Source organism: Moschus berezovskii, chromosome 14 (genome assembly GCF_049115385.1).
Source record: "Moschus berezovskii isolate FMDL1 chromosome 14, NW_MosBer_1.0, whole genome shotgun sequence".
Taxonomy (NCBI): Eukaryota; Metazoa; Chordata; class Mammalia; order Artiodactyla; family Moschidae; genus Moschus; species Moschus berezovskii.
Genome location: NC_142473.1, coordinates 86,214,637 through 86,237,281, shown reverse-complemented (window position 1 = coordinate 86,237,281; position 22,645 = coordinate 86,214,637). Strand labels below are relative to the sequence as shown.

Sequence of the window (22,645 nt, the reverse complement as noted above, 5' to 3'; positions counted from 1 at the left end):
GCAGAGCTTTGCAGGGCAGAACTGGACTCAGGAGACACACCCCGTGCTGGCTCCGCCACGAGCCAACGACGGCAGCAAGGCCTGCCATGCTCTCATCTCTAAGGTGCCAACACCGCCAGCCCAGCCTAACCCAGAGCCACAGCGAGAAGCAGCTGAGACAACGGACATTATATAAATGTGAGGTACTGTTTCAAGAGTTAACTCTGTTTTCCAATTACATTACTTAATGATAATGCCTCAGCCTAAAACTATTTTGTGAACCAGTAGATGAAATTCACTGGGTCAAGGGCATACCTGGGTTCCAAGGAGTGGATGAGCTGGTTTCCCTACTCCAGCACTATTTACTAGGTGGTCCCACCTAGACCAGTGTTTCTGGGACGTAGGGTGCTTCTCTTCAGTGCCCGGCAGCCATCACAGAATTACACATCTGCTATAATCAACTCTCAACTCCCTACTTGAGGCTTTATCAGTGTATTAACAAGGACAAAAGGAAGTGAAGAGAACTGACGACCACTGAGTGTTTTACGTTTATTATCCCGGCAATCCTTCCAAGGACTCTAAGGAAGTTTTACTACAAATGAGAAAACGGGCTACAGGTGAAGAAATTACCCAAGGTCTCAGTTAACAGCAAATTGTGAACTTAAGTCCAATATAAAATGATAGTCCAACACCTCTCTCCTACAACTCTTAAGAGGTTTATTCCCAAATATCAAAGGAAAAAGGGAAAAGAAAAAGTTCCTACTTATCTTTAGGTTAAAGGGTTACCCATAATGTCTCCATATAAGAAATAAATGGGATTAAAAAAATAAATAAATGGAAGGAAAAGGAAAGCATATGTGGGGGAAGAGAATGCAGCAGTTATGTAAGCTATATAGTACATCACCTCACAACTCTGAGACTTGAGTCTCATGCCAAACATACACAGCATAAAAAGCAAATTATCCTAGAGACCAGAATCTGCAAACCATTAACTAATTTTGGCAGTTAAGAGTCAAGAAAGCCTCAAGACTGCAGGCCAACACCTTTACCGGTATGCCACTTAATATTTGCAATGGATTACACTTGTTCTTACTAAAAAAAGATCACTGGGAATTCCCTGGTGGCCCAGTGACGAGGCCTTGGGGTTTTCACTGTCACAGTCTCAGGTTCAATCCTTGGTCAGGGAACTAAGATCCTGCAAGACATGCAGTAAAAGCACCGCCCCCCCCCCCCAAAAAAAAGATCACTAAGAATTCCCAAGGTGGGGGAGGGAAGCAAAGTGAACAGGTGAAACTTGAAATTCAACTAATCACTACATTTTCTGAGAATAACTTTTTTATTCTTAACAAGCCAAGACCTATGGACCCTGAATCTACAAGGTTCCCATATTCAAGCACGGACAACGGTAAATATCCAATCTCTTCTATAAGAATTCTAAACCAAAAAAAAAAAAAAAGTTGAATTAAATCAGATACCCAGAAAGACCAAACAGTTCAGCAGTGTCAACCAAGTACCAGGGTAAACAAGCCACCTGCCAACAGCACAGTCCCCACAATGATGTTCTGCCGTAAACTGGCTGCAGAAATGGTTTGGAATTAGAATCGTTAGAGGTTAAGAATATCAACTTTGGAATCACACTGACTGTGTTCAAATCTCAGCTTTGTTGCTTCTTAGCTATATGACTTTGGGCAAATCTCTGTAATCCTGAGGTTTCTTTTCTGTAAAATGGAGAAACAGGGAGAAACAAAATACAAAGGATGGTTGCGAGGATTAAATGAGATAACCCGTGGCAAGTACTCAGAAAATGTCTTGACGCACAGAAGCTATTACTACTGACACTACTGCCAGGCCATCCTAAAGGAGATCAGTCCTGGGTGTTCACTGGAAGGACTGATGCTGAAGCTGAAACTCCAATACTTTGGCCACCTGGTGCGAAGAGCTGACTCACTGGAAAAGACCCTGATGCTGGGAAAGATTGCGGGCAGGAGGAGAAGGGGACGACAGAGGATGAGATGGTTGGATGGCATCACCGACTCAATGGATATGGGTTTGGGTAGACTCCAGGAGTTGGTGATGGACAGGGAGGCCTGGCGTGCTGCAGTCCACGGGGTCGCAGAGTCAGACGTGACTGAGTGACTGATACACAGCTCACGTGAGGGACTAAGGTTTCTGGAGGCGCTGGTAGGGCGTTTGAAGAAACCACTCATCTCCACACCCTCCCCTTCACCACTAGCTATAGTTCTAAACTACAGGTTATAGGAATTCTTCACACTCTTAAGGGTGGGGGGGCGGATTAAACTCCAGACCAGAGGTCAAAAGACCTGGAGGTCAAGACCTGGCTTTGCCAAAAACAGACTGTGAGACCTTGGAGAAGTTATAAATAACCCCATGCAAGCTTTATTTTTTGTTACTTTTCAGAGTTTAGCTTTATAAGATATGTAAAGCTATAGACAGGGTGACTCTGAACCTGTCTCACACCTCCACACAATTCAGCTAAGTACATCCAAGTTCAGTTCAGTTCAGTAGCTCAGTCATGTCCGACTCTTTGCGACCCCATGAATCACAGCACACGAGGCCTCCCTGTCCATCACCAACTCCCAGAGTTAACTCAAACTCATGTCCATCGAGTCAGTGATGCCATCTCATTCTCTGTTATCCCCGTCTCCTCCTGCCCCCAACCTTTCCCAGCATCAGAGTCTTTTCCAGTGAGTCAACTCGTCGCATGAGGTGGCCAAAGTATTCGAGCTTCAGCTTCAGCATCAGTCCTTCCAATGAACACCCAGGATTGATCTCCTCTAGAATGGACTGGTTGGATCTCCTTGCAGTCCAAGGGACTCTCAAGAGTCTTCTCCAGCAACCACAGTTCAAAAGCATCAATTCTTCGGCGATCAGCTTTCTTCACAGTCCAACTCTCACATCCATACATGACCACGGGAAAAACCATAGCCTTGACTAGACGGACCTTGGTTGGCAAAGTAATGTCTCTGCTTTTTAATATGCTATCTAGGCTGGTCATAACTTTCCTTCCAAGGAAAGTATATGCAAAGAGATGACCAAAATTAGGCATATAAATCTCTGTGGAAAGAGGAAGATTATTAGTCTTCAGATGGAAAACTCTAAACCGCACAGAACAGTCTCTGGGCTCTGGAGGAAACCAAGAAAGCAATCCTGTCTTCTGTAGCCAGGTTCAATTTTGTCAATTTTGTCAATCCTTATCTTCCGTAGCCCTTCTATCTCGTCATCACAGAGTCAAAGGTAAGTCGTGTCCTCTCTCTAAAGCAATGACCAGCAACACCTGCATCATCCGAGGGATTCCAAACTGCTCTTTCAGCAGGTACAGGCCGAGCCATCTACTGAGCACACGTCAGTAAAGCACGGCACCTGTGACGCTACGGAGCATAACCAAACCGAAAGCACGGTGTGCTAGACATGTAAAGGTATCATTTGCCTTGACTGGCATTTGCCACGTTCAAACCAAAATAGTCCCGTTCAACCACACAAAGAGAAAATCCGCACTTTATTTTTAAATCAAAAGGAATATATTTTGTCGATAGTTTTCCAGGGCTTCTTATCACAGAGTGCTTATACCAACGTCCAAAGTCTAAGCACCCCACCCACCACTTGAAGTTCCACCATCTGAACTGAGAACAATTCGAAGCTCAGTCAGAACAATTCTAGTATTTCTCCCTGCTGGAAAGACTCACTCCTACACTAACTCAAACCCTGGACAGGATCTGCACAAAGACGGAAAGAGGACTCTGTTCACTTCACAACCTCCTGCCAACTGGGCACTTCTCGGAATCACAGAACTGATATTCCAGAATCTGACCCGCCTGAAGTATTTGGCAGTTTCCTTGCTCCCCGTGGCCTGCTTTATGACAGGCCCAGCTTCTCCACTTAAGAGCACCCAAAGGCTTACCGAAGGGGTCTCTACAAGGAAGGCCCAGGTTTCCCCGTATCCACCATCATGTGCATGCGAAGTCCCTTCAGTCCTGTCTGACTCTCTGCAACCCCGTGGACTGTAGGCCGCCAGGCTCCTCTGCCCATGGGATTCTCCAGGCAAGAACACTGGAGTGGGCTGCCATTTCCTCCTCCAGGGGGTCTGCCTGACCCAGGGATCGAGCTGAGTCTCCTGCCTTGGCAAGCGGGATTTTGTTACCACTGCTGTTGCTGCTGCTGCTAAGTCACTTCAGTCGTGTCCGACTGTGTGTGACCCCATAGACGGGAGCCCACAGGCTCCCCCGTCCCTGGGATTCTCCAGGCAAGAACACTGGAGTGGGTTGCCATTTCCTTCTCCAATGTGTGACCACTAGCGCCACCTAAATATAATGAATTAAGGGAGTCTCTGGTAAATCACCCTCCTCTGAGAAAAGAGTGATCATGCTATCTCACTGGAGTTTCTGAGGAAAAAAAGGAAACTAAGTATATGAAATTTTTTTTTTTAAAGAAACACTCCTTGTTAAAAGGCAGCTGAGCTAGCAATCTCTATAGGTCACTTCAGTTCAGTTCAATTCAGTCGTTCAGTCGTGTCTGACTCTTTGCGACCCCATGAATCACAGCACACCAGGCCCTCCCTGTCCATCACCAACTCCCGGAGTTCACTCAAACTCAAGTCCGTTGAGTCGGTGATGCCATCCAGCCATCTCATTCTCTGTCGTCCCCTTCTCCTCCTGCCCCCAATCCCTCCGAGCATCAGGGTCTTCTCCAGTGAGTCAGCTCTTCACATGAGGTGGCCAAAGTATTGGAGTTTCAGCTTCAGCATCAGTCCTTCCAATGAACACCCAAGACTGGTCTCCTTTAGGATGGGTCACTAGGACACCTTAAATATTCTAGTTACCTGTTCCAGGATTTAAATGTTTTTTACTGTGACTTTAAAAGAAAAAAAAAAAAAATCACCTCCTCCATCTTGACCCTAATTCAGAAACCAGATGGTCCATTCTTATTGCTCGGTCCCCTCCCGAGTATTCTGGGAGCCCCCCAAACCGTAACACACTAAATTGGCTAAATGCTAGGCTGGCTTTGAAGCAAAGTAAGGGTGTGGCTCTCGCCTACTGAGGGGGCCCAGGACTGAAACGGTATGGAAAGAAACAAAACCTGCTTCTCTGGAGGGCGTATGACGCACAGGCAGGACTGGTCTAACAAGTCCTTCTGATCTCTCAGGCCAGGCTGCCTCCTGCTCCTGCCCCACTACCCACGTGCCTCCCCAAGGCCTTCCGCGGGGACAGATAACACTGAGTTTCCTCTCAATCCTGAGAGTCTGAGACACAGCAAGTTACTTACCTGTATCCCTGCTGCAACCCTGCCAGAGGCACCTCAGCCAGCCTTATAAGGAGAAAGCAGAGATTTAGGGAGAGGCCGATAAGGAAACAAAGATAAGAAGGAGGGGTCAAAAAAAAAAAAAAGAGGGAGGTGTCAGACTGGAGGCAGGGGAGAGGCGGAAAGCCTCTCTCCATTCTACAAGAAGTGGGAGAGAGAGAGGGAGGCCGGCCTGCAAAGGGAATCAGAAGTCTAGTCAAAGCGGACAGGGCAGTTTCACTTCTGTCTCATAAAAGAGAAATCTTAACTAGGGTACCTTACACTCTTCACTACCACAGGCTAGGGGAAAAAAATCCACGGGAAAAAAGCTTAACCTTAAGGTTTACTAGAGGTCACCCAACTGTTTGAGCTCACATTCCTTTTTTAAAGTGGCAGCCTCTCACCGAACTGCCTAACTCTATCTCTGGTATTCCCACCGACTTTTTTGCCCATTATTTGAAGATGACCTGGAAAAGCTGAAAGCATGTAATTGAATCATATCTACAGTCCAGCTTCTTCAGAAAGCCCTGAGCCCTAAAATGAGCAACCAGACACCCGTTCCATTAGGTTTAGGGTTTTAGGGTGCAACTCTTGACACAAGCGACAGAGAGACAAGTGTGAGTCCACGAAGAAATCACGAGGTGTGAGGGTCCTATTTCAGCCACAGGGCAGATAGCTGAAGGAAATGCTTCTCTCTAAAAGAAGAAAATCTGACCTTATAGAGGGAGAATAGCTGTGAGTTATTAATTACTGACCTCTGCCTATAAATAAACACACATACTCTTTCCAACAACCTCTGAGGTAAGGTTGGCCCCTTTTGTAGATGAATAAACTTGTGCATCAGAATGATTCAGTTTCCTGCCCAAGGTCAACACAACTACTAAGTGGCAGAAACGCATCGTTTCTGTTCCAAGTCCATGTTCCTTCCCCTTGAAAGACTGACACGGATATGAACTATGTTTCTTGTGGTTAAAAGCCATTCTAATTCAATACAGAAGGTGACCAAAAGCAAATTTTGGGCGGGGGGATGGAGGGGCGGTGACAAAGGATGAGGTGGACGCATCTAGACCTCTGGGTACTGCCTTCATTTTCAAGAGTAAGACCTTACTCAGTTCTGGAGAGGAATAGCCAGAATCGAAACACCTTAGATTTCTTGTTTTAAAAGGAACAAGAACTCAGGAGAAAAGCTAAGAAAAACAAAAGAAGTATTAGTTTGTACAAAATCACCTACTTTTCCCCTGAAAGGCCTGCTATTGAAATCTGGCTACTTGCCACATTCTCTAAGCACAGCTCAAGAAAGAAAATCTAATCACAAATATCCCTACTACCTTTTTTGATGTGACACCTCACTAAACCAATAGCAGAGATCGGAGGTGGGAGAGAAAACAGAAGGAACTAGAAGCGGGAAGACTGTGCTAGCCAGCATCAGAACAGAGGGGAGGGATTGTTCTAGCGGTATGTCAGCAATCTGCCTCTAGGGCAGCTGTCCTCCTGGGTAATCAAAGGCCACTTGTCTGTGTTTTCAGGGACGAGCCAGCTCCGCAAGAAGTTGAAGACTCAGCCACCCAATCCACAAATTGAGAAGAGATGCCTGTTTCACAGCTGGAATGGAGGGCAGGGAAAACACAAAACAAGGGGAAGCTGGGGGTAGGGAGGGGCGGGAGAGCTACAGGTGCTGTTTCAGTCTAGACGGAGCGGGGAAAATCCCGGAAAACGACCGCCTGTTGCCTACTAGAGCACAGAGAACTGCCAGTACCTCTCAATACTGAAAAACGGGGGCGGGGGCGGCGCTTCCCCCGGTGGTCCAGCGCCAAAGGCACCATGCTCCCGATGCAGGCAGCCCAGGTTCGAGCCCTGGTCAGGGGAAATGGATCCCCCATTCACTGGCGCAATGAAATGAATAAATACAAAGATAATTTTTTTTAAATAAGTAGGTTTCTCCAGCTCTGTATGGACTAAGGCATCAACTGGACCACTGCCTGTTTCTACAATGCATGAGACAGGGTTCTCGGGGCTGGTACTCTGGGATGACCCAGAAGGATGGGATGGGGAGGGAGGTGGGAGGGGGGTTCACTATGGGGACACATGTACACCCATAGTTAACTCATGTCAATGTATGGCAAAACCACTACAATACTGTAAATAATTAGCCTCCAATTAAAATAAATTTATACTTTTTAAAAATCTGCAATATATACCGTGAATAACATAAAATAAAAATTATCTCCTTCTAATATTCCTTCCTTAATTAAATCCTAGAGATCTATAAATAGTAGCGGCACACATAAAAGAGTCAGTGAGATCCCCAATATTAAGAGATGGTAGACATTTATTTAACTCGAGTGCTAAATGCAAAAGGCCACAGTCACAACTCACACTCCCCAGCCCTCAGAGAAACTCGCTGTCCTGAAATCCACTGGACACACAAAGGCTGCTCTCTTCTCAGTAGAGCCAGCAGCGGAGCAGCTCTCCAGGGACAAAGAGATTTCACAGGAGAGCCACAAAGACATCGCCCCTCTCGGCTCCCCCACTCCCAGCTTCCTCACTTCCTGTCACAGTAGCCCCAGACCACAGTCTCCCAGAAACAAACAAATACAAAGTGCTGGATTCTGGGCTGCAAGCCAACCGCATTCCAGGGCATCCTGTCTACCAATCGCCAGCCCGAGCTCCCTCTCTGCCCCGCGCAGCTCCTTATCATGTTCAGGGAAAACAACCCTCTTCCCTGCCCCAAGCTACAGGGGACAAAGCTCAGGCCTTTAAGGATCGGCGGAAAGATACTGTGTGAGGACCTAAGGGCTCAAAGGGGCTGGGGTGATTCTCAAGATTCCTTCTTGGCTAGTTTCTTCACTTGGGGGACTGGGGATTTTAAAGCCACTGCTGGTGTTATACTCAGCTCAGCTGTGTGTGATACATCTCACAGAAAGCCTCATCACGGCAACCTGATCACCAATCTGAATTCAGTCAAGAGAATCTTCCCACCTGGGAAAACTAGGGCACATCCTCGGTCCTGTTCTCTACCACCAATTTCTACTGTTTTCAGTCTTTCAAACGCTTCGCCACAAGCATAAAGCTGCTTTCTAAAAGGCCCCACAGAGAACAAACAAAAGACAGCAGACTCCACCCTACGCAGAGGCAGAACAAGCACCGGCAGACGCCAGGAGCAAAGTTCTCCATCCCCGGGACTGAGGGGGTCTCCTGGGGATCGCACAGTAGTTCTTGCAGCAAAAAAGGTCAACACTACAAACTCAGTTTTTCCTGCTCACTGCTGCCCCTGGAGTGGATCAGGGGCTGTAGGTTTGGCACCTCATCAGGAAGGAAAGCCTCCCTCCCTATAAGAGCCCTCAGCTCACACCAAGAATGGGATAAAGGATACATTTTTCTATTGTCTTATACAAGCCCACTGGGTGTTAGCCCTAAACTCCAGAAGCAAAGATGCAGGAAGACGTCAAGCCCTATTAACCAGATTCTTGAAATCCAAAGTAACACCCTTTGCCCCCAGGGTTCAATTCCCCTTGCATAAAGCACAGCACAAGGTTTACAGCACAGAGCTCTCAAACCAGAGGGACATTCCAGGCAACTAACAAGTAAATGATACACGGTTATTTCTCATCTTTTCCCCCTCCTTTCTCCTTCTTGGCTCTGCTAGAAGCCCCCTGTGTGGAAACCTGATTTGGATGGTACATGTGGCTGCACAGAGATAAGTCTAAAACAGCATTTAGTCCACATCTGGCTATGATATAAGCAGATACAAGGAGGTGGGGCAGGTATAGACACAACAGTCAAGTCATTCTAGGATTGGACAGAAAAAAGAATATTCAGCTGTATTCACCCTGTACTTCAGACCAGAGCCTAGCCACTCAAGCTCCATCACTGAGGCACACACACAGTTTAAAATCTCTTACACAGCACTGACTCAAACTAACTCAGGAATAACTTTAAACATTAGTATTAATTTAAAAGTTAGTATTCTTACCCAATTCTCCTTCATTCATACTCCAGGCCAAATAAATTCGTGGGAGATGGTTATACCAAAAGCAGATAAAACAGTACAGTAGGAAAGTTTAAGATTTTTTTTTTAAGTGTTTTAAGATACTTAAAAAAACACACATCCCAGACAGAGAACCGGACACACCAGTATTAATGTCGCTGTTACTCCAAAGGGATACTCAGCAAGTTCTCAGCCCCAAATTGAGCAGGTGAGACAGAAAATGCACGCTGACTCAGAAATACAGTCACCCCACAATGTGAGGGAGGGAAGCAGACCAGCACAGCCAACTGACTGCAATTCAGCACAGCTTCACCAGAGGCCCTGCTTCTACTCCTATCCTATCTGGCCGTTTGCAGACACAGTCAGAAAACCCAGCCAAAGCAGTAACAAGTAAGTAAGGAGAAAGTCAGTGGAAGGGACCGAGACTTAAGCTGAATACTAAACGGTTAGGAAAGTATGAATCTGTTCTGCTATATAATTTCACACATACCCCTTTCTCTCCCAGTCAGCCCAAAGCTCAAAGAATTGGAAGGAGGGGAGGCAGAGAAAAGAATGTGATTGGGAAAAGGTTTTGCTACATTCCAACTAGCCAACATCCCACATAGCATTAAAAGTGCCCAAGAATCCAATCCCACTACTGAGAGTTGCTAGGACTCTGCTAACACACATCCAATTCCTCTACCACCCTCCCCCTAAACACCCTGAAAAGAAGCATAATTGAGACAGCTTGATGAAGGCACCAGCTGTTTCCCCCCGCCTCCCTCCCCCCAGCCCCAGAGACCACAGTTCAAACTCACATCAAACACTTAATACAATTGACTGGCCAGTAGGAAGGAGAAGCCAGAACTAAAATAGCAGGAAGAGTGCCAACTGGCCCCACTTAGAAGGAATGCTTTCTTGGCTCAGTTTAAAAATACGAAACTTCTGTCATCCACTCCCCTCTGCCATTTACGCTCTCCTTTCCACAACCTACCCCTCAGTATCAAATGGATTTCAGTTTCTTCCCTCCTTGGTCTATTTTCAAATGTCAGGGAATACAGGGGAGGTATAAGGTTTAATGTGAAATGATGTCTTGGAGACTGGAAGGCTTCCTGGACTGCAACAGCAAACGCAGCACAAAGGCATTACATAAGGTCAAGTAGAAAGCAGTCCACACCGCATCCATCTCCATGTTTCAAGAAGGGAACAAATGCTTCTGCTCTTCCACACTGATATAACCTGACCTCCCCAGGCACGATAGCCAGTGAAAGCACTACTGTGACCAGCCCCTCCCCCAGCCATATTCTGAGTGGGCCAGCATTAGCCAAGGAGGAAAGGAAGGAAGCCAGCACTTCCTTTTCAGACAGGAAGTAACGTTGGCCCTTCCTGCTGAGTTTTAAACAAATTGTCCAGCTGAGTTTCAATGTTAACATCCTCTCCTGAAGTCGTCCCACCATTTCAAAATGGAGAAGGGAAATGCAGATGTGGTCTGTTTCCCTTCCCCCTAAGAGGCAAGTCCTCCATCCCATACCAAGCGCTAGCAGAATCCCCAAGTCCGACAGTGACACCTGTCATTTCAAAACAACACGGGATACAGAGGTAGAAGGCTTCCCACTACCCACCGATTCCCATGAACCAGTCTCCTCACTTCTCATACTAAGTGACCACCCATCTGAGAAAGCGCATAGATCTGGAGCTTAACCCAAATGTTCCGATTCTGTGGCCCTGAAACCTGAGTGATCAGAAGCACCTGGGAAGTTGTTTTTAGAAATATCTCCCAAATCTACATCCACAGTCCTCACACCTCACCATCTAGGTGCCTCAGAATTCATCTTCGTAAAAAGCTCTCAAAGCGATTCTGACAGCTGCTGGGAACCACCATCCTGGCCTATCCCTGACAACCCTCTGCCCACCACATTCCTCTCCCAAAAAGGACACTGGTTATAAAATACATTATTTGGACCTGCTTTACTGTTCACCAGACAGCATGTTATTCACTTTGGACTAATGTTTCTTTGAAAGTATGGAATTAAATATAGATGGCCAGAATGATACAATACTAAATGCTATATTCCAGGCTCAGAACCTAAAAGGAAGAACTATCTCACTTCTTTGGAATCCTGAGTTGCTACAGTGGAGGATATCCCTATTTACACTGCAGATTGGAAAACCCAATTATTGTTTCAAATGACTCAGTTTAACTTTCCCCTAAGGAACAAAGAGCTATGCCACATTTCCTAAGATTGGTTCCACATTCCATCCCAAAAGAAGTCCGAAGTCCTAAATCTAACATTCAAGACCCTAGATAGTTTTAGCCCAGTTGACAATATAATAGAGACACCAGAAACTCTGGATTCACGTGTTACCTCTGACACTTATCCAAGTAAGTCACTTTAACTTCTGTTTTGAATAGCAAGTGAATAGTAAGATGTTTTCAGAAGGAGCATAAAGAGAACTATTTCCACAAGGAAGCATGTCACCAGAGACTTAGGAAAGAAGAATGGCATCAAAAGACTTACTTTCAAGACAATTATAAACATCTGTAAAGCAGTGATTTAAAGCAACTCCAAAATTTGGGGAATCTGATTGCCGAAGAGTATTTCCTGCACAATGATACAGTTATCTGACCAAAGGAAAGGGGATAGGAAGGGAAAAAAAGTTTCCTGATTGAGGGCATCTCCCAAGGATGATATTAGGTAACAGAATGACAACTAGATAGGTATAATTAAAGAGAAGAATAGAGGGTAACCAGGTCAAGCTCTAGGGTTAAACTCCCAACTGAGAGACCCAGAGAGAGACAGAGACACTCTTTCACTGAAGGACAGACTAGCAAAACAAGAAATCTTGCAAGAGAAAGTAAGAATGGGTGATTCGAGACAGAACTCCTCTGGGAATCACTATCCTTTTACTTTCCATTATGGGGGTGCCACAGAACATCGATCACTAAACAGCTGGTGCTTCTTCAATCCCACCAACCAACCAGGCCAAAGGGTTCGGCCAATGTTTTAACACCATTACTGCTTAAACATATCAATACGTAAAAAGGGAAAACAGACATACAGTTAGTTATCAGGACTGATCACACCCCCTGATGTGCAAGACAGTAATATGGATATGGTGACCTATAAAATGGCCCCTGAAGCTATTTAATCTCAATGATTAGGGCTGTGAGGAAGGAGGAAGTTTTGGTCTAATGAGCAAAACAAAAAGCAGCAAATAAGTGGGGTAGGCATAATATTTGGTCATAAGCCAAATCAACAAATGTACTCAAAAAAAAAAAAACACTCAATGTACTCAAATGTACTCAAAAAGAAGGCTGTCACTTCTACTGTTCATAGAAATTTGACTCTGTAGATCAATCGGTGGAGAAACAGATTTCTCTAGGGAAGAAAATTTTGATCTCAGTTTCCAAACACACACAAGCTTATTCTAAATAGCTGCATTACTTTTATCATTCTCCAAGACAAGGGTCATCCACCTATGCAAATTCTGCTACTTTGCAATTTCTGAGCTATCCTGCAACGGGACAAAGACGGAGGCTGGTTGCCTCAACTCCTTCTAAAGCAGACACAAAAACTGTTACCAGCAGTTGTCTTTGGGGTCAGCAGTGAGGAAGACTGCTTTGTACTGTGCAATGCAGGAGGAGGTCCTATACGGCCTCCCCTTATGTCCAACACGCACACAGTGGGCCTCTCTGAAAGGGTTTGCTGCCCCCATCTATCTTGCCTGCTGGTAACCGCCAGTCTGTCGGGGCCTTTGCACTGTGCACCCTTATCTGTGTGACTTCATTCTAGTTTCTTTAAAGTCTCTTTCAAACATAACTTGTAAGTGAGGCCCTCCCTGACTACTCCATATTAAAACAACCTCACTCCTACCCTTGCACTTGTTATCACCACTCTACATATATGGCTTTATATTTTTCCTCAGTAGTGTTCTCATACTCTGACTTATTGTGTATTTACTTGCTCACTTAATGCCTATCTCTTCCAACTGGAATGTGAGCTCTGTGAGTCCAGTCGGTGCACAGCAGGCTCTCTGATCTCTTTCAAATGAAGACGTTTCATTTTTTCAGAGAACACAAAAAATTAAACTTCAGAAAAGTAAATCAACATTATTTCACTTTTCTTTCTACAAATTTTTTTCTCATTGTGACGTTAGGCCCATCAGTGGGGATCTCAAGTAGTCTTACCTGCAGATTTGGCTGACCTTCAGCAGGGCAGACATTCAAATGGCCAATTGTACCCTGGTTTACAAAGCAGTCAACAGAGAACTAAACAGGAGAGGGTTACAGAACTTCCCCATCCAACAAAGAAACAGTGAGAAGAAAGCAGACTGGCACCAATTTCTCCTTTAAAATGGATCACTCTATTTTAAAAGTGTGGATATACACCAGCTACTTTATGTCAATGAGATTTACTTCACTTGCAATGAAATGGAAACTGTAGGTACTTTGATAAAAGTACTGAAAAGTTGACCTAGTTTCTATAACAATGCCTTATATTCTCAACCACCAGAATATATTTTGGTTTTTCAAATATAAGCTCCCTAAAACAAATATCTTTACTCCACAAAGAGACCTCTCAATACACGATCGCATTCAATATTGAACATGGGAAACACACACAAAACTGATAAATATCCCGTAAGTGACTTACTTTTACTCTGGGAAAAGTAAGTATCTTCTTGCTCTACTGTCGAATGATCAAAAAATGAGTAATTAATTAGTAAATGAGGCTGATATTTGAAAATGGGGGGGGAAAAAAAAACCTGAATTAGAACTCAATCTTCTTGAATCATAACAATTAATCCTAACCTAGACCTAACTGAAATAACCAAATTCAGTATCCTAATACTCGAACCTTCACCACGAGTACAATTTATTCTACTTTAAAAATTAGAAATTTCTTTCATATTAAGTGTTGCTGAGGCGAAGTGATGCCCATGAAGACCGCCAACCTAAGGGGAAAAAGACAGGGGAGGCAACAATGTAAAGGAGACACGAAATAAGAGGGGAGAGAACGTAGGAGAGTCAGCAGAGGGAAGTGTTGGTTTAAAAAACCACAGAGGACTTCTCTGGTGCACAGTGAGTAGAATCTACCTGCCAGCGCAGGGGACACAGGTCTGATCCGTAGGCCGGGAAGATCCCACAGGCTGAGGGGCAGCTAAGCCACAACAACTGAGCCCACGGGCTTCATGGTCCCAACAAAAGAAGGCACGGTACTGAGAAGTCTACACACTGCAACTGGAGTAGCCCCCAGCTTGCTTTGTCGCAACCAGAGAAAGCCCACACACAGCAACAAAGACCCAGTACAGTCAAAAATAAATAACTATGGGGAGCTGGGTGGAGAAGTCATGATAGGAAGCTATAAAGAGCCAACAGAAATTAAGTGTAAAGACTTTCCAGAACACTAGTTTCATGGGTTATTTAGTATGAGGGAAGGAAAAACTTAGGCTGGAAGAAACCAAAAGCTTCCAGACAAGGCTGCAGTTAACACATATGTATTTCCCACAGGCCACAGTTTAGCTCTTCCACATATAAGTGCAGACCACTTTCACAGAAGCACTTCTCACAGGAAGCACCGATGAACTCAAAATCTCTACGTGTCTCAGTTTTGCCAACGTCCCATAAATAAGGGTTGAAAATAGAAAATGATGTTTTCTGAACATAAAAAAGTGAGGTTTATTTCAAGAGAAGACAGTAAAAAACCGCCTTCATCACTGTGCAATTGCTTCCTGTACATTCAAAACTAACGTTATCCAACAAAATCCTGGTTGGACAAGTGAGACATCAAGGGAAAGAATCTGGTCCGAAGTTAAGAATAATAAACCCAAACAAAGCTTTTTCAATCCACTCTCTACCAAAATTAAAGGAAGTTTAGTCTTGGATGCTAGAGTTCTGTCTCCTGTAGATACAAAAAGATGGGAGAAACTTATATTGCTGTTTTTCCCCCTAAAGTATCCAAATCTTCTAAGAAATCTGCAGTATACTGCAACAGCTTTGGCTGCCACCAGCTTCTCTTCCCTCACTCATGCATCAATTTATTAAGAGCTATCCATTCCCACAGCACCCACATTTTGGACAACCACGCCTCCACAACTTAAACTTGCCTATCGCTAAAGGCACTTTTTGTCTATTTAAAATAAAAAAAGAAAGAAAGAAAAGCCTATTCATCCAGGATACCCATTTATTCTGTAATAAAAGCATCTATATCCACCACAGTCTCCGGTTTTAAGACACCTTAAAGGAAACTTAGACAAATGATGTTTGAATTCATTCAAAGTATCCATTCTAATAGCAAAAATGAGGTGTTTCCATGAGCCAGGCAACAGCCTACGAATTTCGCATGTATTAAGTCACTTCATCATCACAGCAATCCTATGCGATAGCTAATATCATTGTCCTCATTTCACACACAAGGAGATCAGGGCATAGAGCAATTAAACAATCTTCCCAGGGTTACTTTGCTAGTTAAGCGGTAGAAGATCTGAACACGGGCAGTCCAGCTGCAGCAGCCACACTCTTACCATGCAGAGCTGCCCTGCCTCTATATTTGTGGCACATTTAGATTGGAAATTCCCTGTTTGGTCAGCAGACTGATCAAAAAGTACAGAATAAGGCGTTTGTGGCAGAATTTTAACAACTGGTGTCAAGGTGAATGAAGGATATACAGGAGTTACTGCGCTCCTCTTCCAATTTTTCTGAAAGTCTGAAATGTTTTCAAAATAAATTTTATCATCCAAAATGGGACATGTTTTGTGACCAAATTACCTGTAGGCTATCGGAGAAGACTTTGAGAAAACTCTGGATCTTTATAATGCCCCCACTACATGCCTAATCTAAATGCCCACGTCACTCCGATCAGGTTTAAGGACTCACTGGAGAGGAAAATGGCCTTAAAATGGGAAATACTGTCCCTGAACCAGAATAATAAATATCGAGAACAGGGTCCACATTTAATAATCAATAACATGCAATTCCAAGTAGAATGGGAGGGGGGAGGCGCGGTGCTTACTTCCAAAAATACATTATACAAAAAAACTAAATACCAATCAATCCATACCCTCATATCCCACTGGGTAGTTCTAACTGAACAGTCGTTCTTCCCCGCCTTTACAATCTCCCTGCCAGGAGATATCAATGCCCTCTATTACAAACCTTGGAGGCAGCTGCATTTAGGCAGAGCAATCCCTATTTCTGCGTCTCACAGCATTTAACCCCTTTTGCAAGGAAAGAGAACATGAAATCACAAAGTAATAACCTACGGCTCGTTCCTTTAGGCAAATTTCTTGTTACTATTATTCCTAATTTCCCAGAAAATTAATTTGGGTTCTTAAACTCATAAACTTTCCAATACACTTTGTGAACAAAATCTCCTAGTTGCACAGCGAAAGCAGTGACAAAAAAAAAAAAAAATACAACGATGTCCAAACATTTTCTTTGAAGCACTAATGTTCAAACTATCATTTCAAGCTTTTTGTGTTTTTATTAACAAGTATAAAAACCATTTACTTCCAACACAGCTGAAAGCAATACTTCCCTGCTGCTGCCCTAATATGTTTTGGGTAACCAGTTCCTCCCCTCTAGAAAATGGTTACATATAAGGTTTCAGTGGCTGAAGTTACTGCCTATAATATGAAATGAACTGACTAGGAAGGATCCTTACTATTTACACTATTATTTGTACTGCTTGCCCAGAAAAGTAACAGGATTAAGGAAAAATTCAAATTTTAAACCTTCAATTCTTTCTAAAAAATGTATTTAAAAATGGAAGGTAGGCAATGTATAAAAGGTTAAAACTACAGACTAAATTTCAAAATTACATTGCAATTTTATTAACCTTTGTTGAATTTCTTCCCATCTCAACTTCCTTTCAGCCTTCCCCACAAAAGTCCCTCACTGATTCCCATAGTGTCTTCTTTAACCAAGATTTACTGAGCACCTCAATATATCCCAGATACTAAGACAGGTGCAAAGGGGATACAGAAATAAGACAGTATCTACACTCAAGCAGGTCAGTATAGGGGAAAAGACAAAAAAAACCAGACAATTATAATACAATGTGATAAACAGTATTTGAACTACCTGCTACAAACCTCTCCCTGCAAATTGGCAATTCATTCCAAACCCAAGTCAGAAAATTCTCTGAAAGAAATTTCACTGACAATCAAATAAAGTCTGAGGCATTTCCTGTAGGTTTAAGAATTACAGGACAGTAATGGTGTGCACATGGAAAGATCCCTGTGACACAGACTGAGGTAATCTCCATTCTAACATATCTAGCTCCATGGAAAATGGACTTTTTACATACACTGCTCTACCTTGGAGCATGCAGGAACTCTAAGTGAGCACTGACCTTCCTCGGGATGAAGCATTCCTGCCTCTCACAAGGGCTCAGTTTAGTTCTGGTTCTTGTTTCTGTTCTCTCTGGAGAACGGCAGTGTTTTAGCGGTTAAATCCACTTACTTTATATAGTCAGAACAGGGTTTAATCCTGGGCTTGGTCACTTACAAGCACTGAAATTTTCAGCAAACCTCAGCTTCTCTGAGGCTCAAATTCCTTAAAAAAACAAAAAATAAACCAAAAACCAACAAACAGAAAGTTACTGTAGGAAATTAAGTAAATAGTTCATGCAAAATGCTTAGCACTCACTGAGAAAACAAGATGGGGGGTGGGAGAGGGAGGGCTGGAACTTAGTAACAGAGGACCACCAAGTACCAAAATAGAAAGCCATAAATTATAGCAAGCTAACCATTTTGCTATCCCACTGAACAACGGTCGATGCTTAATTTACTTGCACCTATCCTCTCACTCTCATCTCTAGAGATCATCTACCTCATAAACCCACGGCTGAAACTGCCATTACTCAGAGCTTCTTTCTTTTTAAGATTTCCAGCAGTCCCCATTTTTATCCTAGCTGAAAGAACGCATTCTAACCCCTTTGACTCTCCATAATTGAAACCTAAGAAAGGAATTAAGACTCTAAACACCCAAAGGAGGCCCCCACCTGGAATACAGACCATACCTTAGTCCTATAACAAAGAAACCAAAGCACACAGGAGTCAAACGAGGAGAGGAAAAGCTGCAGAACTCATACTTACTTGTCATTTTCTACCCCAAAGCCAAAATGAAGAGCAAAACAAAAAATAAGAGATTTACTTATTCACACTCTTCCTCTATTTCCTGGAAGAACTAGCAGAGGTGAGGTAAAAGACGAATCTTCCATCTTACCATTCAAAAGGCTCTAATAGCACACACCAGTCAAAACAATGCCTCAGTTCGTGGAAATAGTCCTAGACGCTATATAACTAGGATGCTCACTGCAGCTATACAAAGCCCAGTGTTTAAAGCTGGATCCAAACCACCACCACTCAGTCACCCAGAACCTATTTTCAAACTGCCTTTGTACTCGCTCTGACTCCCTCATCCCTCCCCCTAAAGGCTGAGTGGGAAACTGACACTCTGGCAGCAACATGACCAATCCTCCAAAGATCCACCAAGAAACCCCCCTAGGCTGCAGTCAAGGCTGAAGAGAGCATTCGAAAATTTGGAAATGATATAACTACGGCCCAGCAAAATACACACATTGTCCTTTTTCTTTTTAACTGCACTTGCTATAATTAGATGATCCAGACATTAAAATCTTACTGTAGCCCTTGCATAAATCAGATTAAAAGAAAGCACAAAGTTCAGTTTCCTCTGAAGCTACAACCTCACAAGAATGAAATCATCTTTCAAGAAATATTCTTGTCCTGGAAAAGAAATTCAAGGAAGTGTTCTAGTCTAAAAAGAATTAAGGGGTGGGGTGGGGTGGGGGGTTCAGAATCAGAAGATTATTATAGATACATACCAGTTTAAATCTAATAGCTTACATATTAAGCTTACATATGGTCCTTACATATTAAGGACCATCCTGCTACAATCAGGGCAGTATCTATTGCAGTTATAATTCTCAGATGATTCTCATTTTCAGAGGGAGAAGGAAGAGAACATCCAGTTTTCAGCTACTGAGGAGCCGGCTATATGCTTATGTAGTATTTTTGCAAGAATGTATGTGCAAAACAAAAAACAAATCTTAAGATTAAACATAAGATACGAAAGCACAGTCTTGGGCCTTCAGATCTTAAAAGGTTTCTGATTTCACAGCAAATCAGCCAAATCAAAAATGCACCTCCAAAAAACAACTTTCAGTTTGGTTTAAAAATAAGAATTCCCCCTGTTCTTTCACAAATGCATCCTAAACACTAGTTTGTATTAAGTATTTTATTTTAGCCTAACCTTTTTTTTACTCCAAGCCTCTGTCAGAGAGCACAGAGCTGAAAATATTTCTCGTGAGCTGCTTTACTCATGTGAACTAAAATACACGATTAGAGTTTCCTTATCCCTTTAAGCACGTAAACCAAACATTATTGTATATGCAGACTGAATGTACAATACCTCCACAAATCTTTGCCATCAAAAGTAGCTTTAGAAGGAAGGGGATGGCAATCCAGTTACCAAGGATCCATTTGTTTTCTTTTACAAGGCAAAGCAGAGAGGCTAAGTCTAGCAGGCGAAAGAGGCTCCCACCCACCACACCTGAAAAAGTAAAAGAGGGATCCACCCAGGAACAGCAGGGCTGAAACCGACCTGGGCCGTTCAAACTCTCCAGGGGAAAAATACCACTATTTAAGCTGCAAAGCTCCCTGCAACTTTGCGCTTTCACAAATTTAATGATAAAAGGGAGGAAAAAAAAGTTCTGAAACATATGAAGAACCATCTGTATAACTAGCTTCAGACCCGGACAAATTCCTTTCCCAACCCACACACAACATGCCAAAAAACCCAACTTTTGGTTTGGGCTCTGAAAACAGAAGTTTGTTAGCCTAACCTAGAAAAAAACACATACAATCAAAGACCACACCAAAATGTAAATTTATGGAACAGCTCTCACCCCTCTGAATCTATTCATCTCCCCATGTTAGACCTAGAAGTTTGTTTCTGGGTCCTGAATATCTTCTTTTGCTTTAAATACGATAAAATACCAAAATTCCCCCAAATAAGTAGAAAAAAAATTAATAATTGTTTAAAAGTTACCCGTCAGCATAACAGACCCTCTCATTTTCAAATTCCCTCGGTTACCGTAAGACAAAAATTCAACTTGGCTTATCCTGCTTTACCCGTCTATACACATATTTTTTAAAAAGGCACACACCTCAAATGTGGACTTCTGAAAACCACTCCTTTAAGAGAGACAACCAAGGCTCCGTCAATGTGCTGAGAAAGACAAATCCAGCAAGGTAGTTGCTTTTTCGCCACCTCTTCCTCCTTTCAGGATCTTTCCTGCTCTTCTTTCTCTCTTTTTTTTTCTCTCAGATCCAACACCTAAAATGGAAGTTGCACCCAGCCAAAGGCTAGGAAGCCTGGGTGGTGACAAACTGATCTGGCAGCCCTACCCCCTCGCTTTCCTAAGTGATGTCAGCCCCTGAGAACTTCCAATAGGAGCTAGGCATAAATCAGGCAGCTGATTTTATCCAATAGGAAACTTTATTATAGGAAACGGGGGAAAAAAGCAAGAGGAGGAGAAAAAGAGACAGGGGGAAGTTTTATATATATATTTATATTTAAAGTGGAGACTATATAATCTCTAAAGAATTACTGCAGAGCTGGGAGGAGCCGGGGAAGAGAGCTGAAGGAACACGGGCTTTTTAGAATGGCATGCCTAAGAACCACAGTTCTCTCTGATGGTGGAGTTCTTGCTCCCTCCTTCCTTTCCGGGTGGGGAAGAAAAAAAGAGCTGATTTTATTTGCCTGTTATTTGGTTTGTTGCTTTCTACCCCAGAGCATTTTCCCACAGGAAGATAGGAAGGGAAGGAGCAAGAAACTCTAGAAACAGGGTTACAATGTGTTGACTGGGATGGCAAGGGATATCTGAGGTAAATTCTCAATTTTATTTTGGTTAAAATGCATTAGAGTTAATTAGAAAAACAAATACTTCGACTTAACATTTTTAGTGTCTATACTTTCACCTGGGCTTCCCTGATGGCTCAGCTGGTAAGGAATCAGCCTGCAATGCGGGAAACCTGGGTTCGATCCCTGGGTTGGGAAGATCCTCTGGAGAAGGGAAAGGCTACCTACTCCAGTGTGCTGGCCTGGAGAATTCCATGGACTGTATATCCATAGGGTCGCAAAGAGTTGGACACAGCTGAGCTAGTTTCACATACATACATACTTTCAACTAGAAGGAAGCTGAATCCACTAGGCTGTTGAAGAAAATCAGTCTTCTCATTGGCCCCAAAATAAAATAATGTGGGCGTGAGGTTCACAGTAAATTATATCCCATAAACAAGTGATATATTTGGAGACAACAGCACGTGTAAGAAAAACAACTCTCACATCAAGAAAATTCAATTCATTTGTGAAGTTGGGGCTTAAGAAGGTCTAGTTCATACATTCTCTTTACGCTTGACCTAAATAAAGGATTATAACAGGTATTCTTTTTCTCACTAAGAGTTATCTTTAATATGTTCTTAGACTATTAGGCCATGAAGGGCAGAGATTGAAAATTTTTTTATGCTTACAAAGACTATTATTTTATGGTCATTAACTATATGAAAATGATAATGATGAACTGAAAATTTCCTTTTTCTTTCTTACTGGAAAATCTAAAAATCTGAAGACTGCTACCAAATGAATCCTCATAAAGTTTTCATAATTTAAAATGGTGGTTAAGAGCATAGGTTCTGCAGTAAGGCTGACTGGCTTCAACCTTTTCTCCTAAGTATACCTAAACAAGTAAATGTGCTACACACTTTGTGGCTCTCCAGGTGGTGCAGTGGTAAAGAATCTGTCTGCCAATGCAAGAGACTCAGGAGAATGGGTTCGATCCCTGGGTTGAGGAAAATCCCCTGGAGAAGGAAATGGCAACCCACTCCAGTAGTCTTGCCTGGAGAATCCCAGGGACAGAGGAGCCCGGGGGGCTACAGTCCACGGGGTCGCAAGAGTCGGACATGACTGAGCAAGCAGCACACACATGCTACACACTGCAACCTTGGGAAAGTTATATAATTTCTCTGTGACTCAGTTTCTTAACTATAAATGGAGATAATAACTATCTCTCTCTCATAGGACTGTTGAAAGAATTAAAACACACATAAAGTTCTTAAAATAATATATGGCATACAGTGTAAACTCGATAAGTTGTGATTATCAGTACTGATGCTGGAAGGGATTGGGGGCAGGAGGAGAAGGGGACAACAGAGAATGAGATGGCTGGATGGCATCACCGACTCAATGGACGTGAGTTTGAGTGAACTCGGGGAGTTGGTGATGGACAGGGAGGCCTGGCGTTCTGTGATTCATGGGGTCGCAAAGAGTCGGACACGACTGAGCGACTGAACTGAACTGAACCCTGCCAAAAAATTTTC

The 22,645-nt window shown here is 43.2% G+C and overlaps 1 protein-coding gene across 7 annotated transcripts in view; it reads right to left on the bottom strand.

Moving 5' to 3' along the window:
- Positions 1 to 20,666, bottom strand: part of CTNND1 (catenin delta 1) — a 45,056-nt gene extending 24,390 nt beyond the window's left edge. For all 7 annotated transcript variants that reach the window (XM_088843348.1, XM_055424167.2, XM_055424169.2 and 4 more), the window contains exon 1: positions 20,434 to 20,666. The gene's annotated coding sequence lies outside the window, so the exon portion shown is untranslated. The remainder of the gene's footprint in view (positions 1 to 20,433) is intronic.
- Between the last annotated feature and the right edge of the window lie 1,979 nt (positions 20,667 to 22,645).